This window comes from Engystomops pustulosus, chromosome 6 (genome assembly GCF_040894005.1).
Source record: "Engystomops pustulosus chromosome 6, aEngPut4.maternal, whole genome shotgun sequence".
Lineage (NCBI taxonomy): Eukaryota > Metazoa > Chordata > Amphibia > Anura > Leptodactylidae > Engystomops > Engystomops pustulosus.
This window is the reverse complement of record NC_092416.1, coordinates 146,991,032-146,993,531: the sequence shown is the minus strand read 5'-3', so window position 1 is coordinate 146,993,531 and position 2,500 is coordinate 146,991,032. Positions and strand designations below refer to the sequence as shown.

Below are 2,500 nucleotides of genomic sequence, written 5' to 3'. Positions count from 1 at the left end.
CTTATGGCAAGAGTTCTAGTGCGAGAATCTCTTTCCTGTGGCACACAGAGCTCAAACCGTCGGCTCGTTGGTCTAGGGGTATGATTCTCGCTTCGGGTGCGAGAGGTCCCGGGTTCAAATCCCGGACGAGCCCTGGCAAGTGTGAACGCTTCCCACTTTGCTTTTCCTTATGGTACCAAAGCCTTTTATGAGGTTTTTCCTTTTTTACAAGACATGTACGTTTAGAAGGCAGGCTGAAATCAATGTGCCTTTCCTGAGCAGCCGAGCCATCAGAAAAGCCTGTGGCTTTGCTTCCACGTTGGCTCGTTGGTCTAGGGGTATGATTCTCGCTTAGGGTGCGAGAGGTCCCGGGTTCAAATCCCGGACGAGCCCTTCCTTTTTACCGAGCGATTATAGATGTATAGCTGCTCATCTGGCGTGAATGCGGCAAAACAACCACAAGGCGTGCCGGTTGCGCTAGATGGAATGTTGGCGAAAAGCCTTTGCTCCACAAAGGCGTGCTGGCTCGTTGGTCTAGGGCAGTGATGGCTAACCTATGGCACTGGTGCCAGAGGTGGCACTCGGAGCCCTTTCTGTGGGCACTCAGGCCATCACCAGGGATGACTCCAAGTATCTTCCTGCAGTCCCAGACAGCCCAGGACTTTCTGTACACAGAGCTATTTTAAAGTGACAGCTCTACCTGGGACTATTTTCTGCTTTATTGGTGTTCCCAGGGTGCTGGTATGAATGAAAGGTGTGACAGAGAAGGGAGTATAAATCACAAATTAAATTTCTGTGTTGGCACTTTGCCATAAATAAGCGGGTCTTTGTTGTAGTTTGGGCACTCGGCCTCTAAAAGGTTTGCCATCACTGGTCTAGGGGTATGATTCTCGCTTAGGGTGCGAGAGGTCCCGGGTTCAAATCCCGGACGAGCCCTCCCTTTGTATGCCTTGCATCCTCCTCCTGTGCCACTTGTTGCAGCTCATCATGTATGTCTGCCTTTTCTCCCATCTGTTTGCAACCGCAGCCCTCTCCCGTTGCACAGGGCTGTGCATGGTGTCATCCATCTGGCTTTGCCACTTTACCCCCAACGTCGGCTCGTTGGTCTAGGGGTATGATTCTCGCTTTGGGTGCGAGAGGTCCCGGGTTCAAATCCCGGACGAGCCCTTCCTTTTCCTAAGCTGTCTGTAGTGGCTCTCCTCTGTCCTTTGCGCTGCAGCTGTCCAAGAGGCAATCTGTGTGTCGCCTGGCAAAGCCTTCCAAGCACCAGAAGTAAGGCAATCACAGTGAGTTTCCCCTCATCGTCTTTGGCTCGTTGGTCTAGGGGTATGATTCTCGCTTTGGGTGCGAGAGGTCCCGGGTTCAAATCCCGGACGAGCCCATTTTTTTCCCTCCTATGAGGACACCTGACCTTCTGCTTTTGCTTATGGCAAGAGTTCTAGTGCGAGAATCTCTTTCCTGTGGCACACAGAGCTCAAACCGTCGGCTCGTTGGTCTAGGGGTATGATTCTCGCTTCGGGTGCGAGAGGTCCCGGGTTCAAATCCCGGACGAGCCCTGGCAAGTGTGAACGCTTCCCACTTTGCTTTTCCTTATGGTACCAAAGCCTTTTATGAGGTTTTTCCTTTTTTACAAGACATGTACGTTTAGAAGGCAGGCTGAAATCAATGTGCCGTTCCTGAGCAGCCGAGCCATCAGAAAAGCCTGTGGCTTTGCTTCCACGTTGGCTCGTTGGTCTAGGGGTATGATTCTCGCTTAGGGTGCGAGAGGTCCCGGGTTCAAATCCCGGACGAGCCCTTCCTTTTTACCGAGCGATTATAGATGTATAGCTGCTCATCTGGCGTGAATGCGGCAAAACAACCACAAGGCGTGCCGGTTGCGCTAGATGGAATGTTGGCGAAAAGCCTTTGCTCCACAAAGGCGTGCTGGCTCGTTGGTCTAGGGGTATGATTCTCGCTTAGGGTGCGAGAGGTCCCGGGTTCAAATCCCGGACGAGCCCTCCCTTTGTATGCCTTGCATCCTCCTCCTGTGCCACTTGTTGCAGCTCATCATGTATGTCTGCCTTTTCTCCCATCTGTTTGCAACCGCAGCCCTCTCCCGTTGCACAGGGCTGTGCATGGTGTCATCCATCTGGCTTTGCCACTTAACCCCCAACGTCGGCTCGTTGGTCTAGGGGTATGATTCTCGCTTTGGGTGCGAGAGGTCCCGGGTTCAAATCCCGGACGAGCCCTTCCTTTTCCTAAGCTGTCTGTAGTGGCTCTCCTCTGTCCTTTGCGCTGCAGCTGTCCAAGAGGCAATCTGTGTGTCGCCTGGCAAAGCCTTCCAAGCACCAGAAGTAAGGCAATCACAGTGAGTTTCCCCTCATCGTCTTTGGCTCGTTGGTCTAGGGGTATGATTCTCGCTTTGGGTGCGAGAGGTCCCGGGTTCAAATCCCGGACGAGCCCATTTTTTTCCCTCCTATGAGGACACCTGACCTTCTGCTTTTGCTTATGGCAAGAGTTCTAGTGCGAGAATCTCTTTCCT

General features: G+C 52.7%; 2 non-coding genes across 2 annotated transcripts; both read left to right on the top strand.

The window, feature by feature from the left end:
• Positions 1-61: 61 nt before the first annotated feature.
• Positions 62-133, top strand: TRNAP-CGG (transfer RNA proline (anticodon CGG)). Its single transcript has one exon. It is a non-coding gene; the product is annotated as a tRNA-Pro (tRNA).
• Positions 134-1,463: 1,330 nt separating this feature from the next.
• On the top strand, positions 1,464-1,535 carry TRNAP-CGG (transfer RNA proline (anticodon CGG)). Its single transcript has one exon. It is a non-coding gene; the product is annotated as a tRNA-Pro (tRNA).
• Positions 1,536-2,500: the final 965 nt, after the last annotated feature.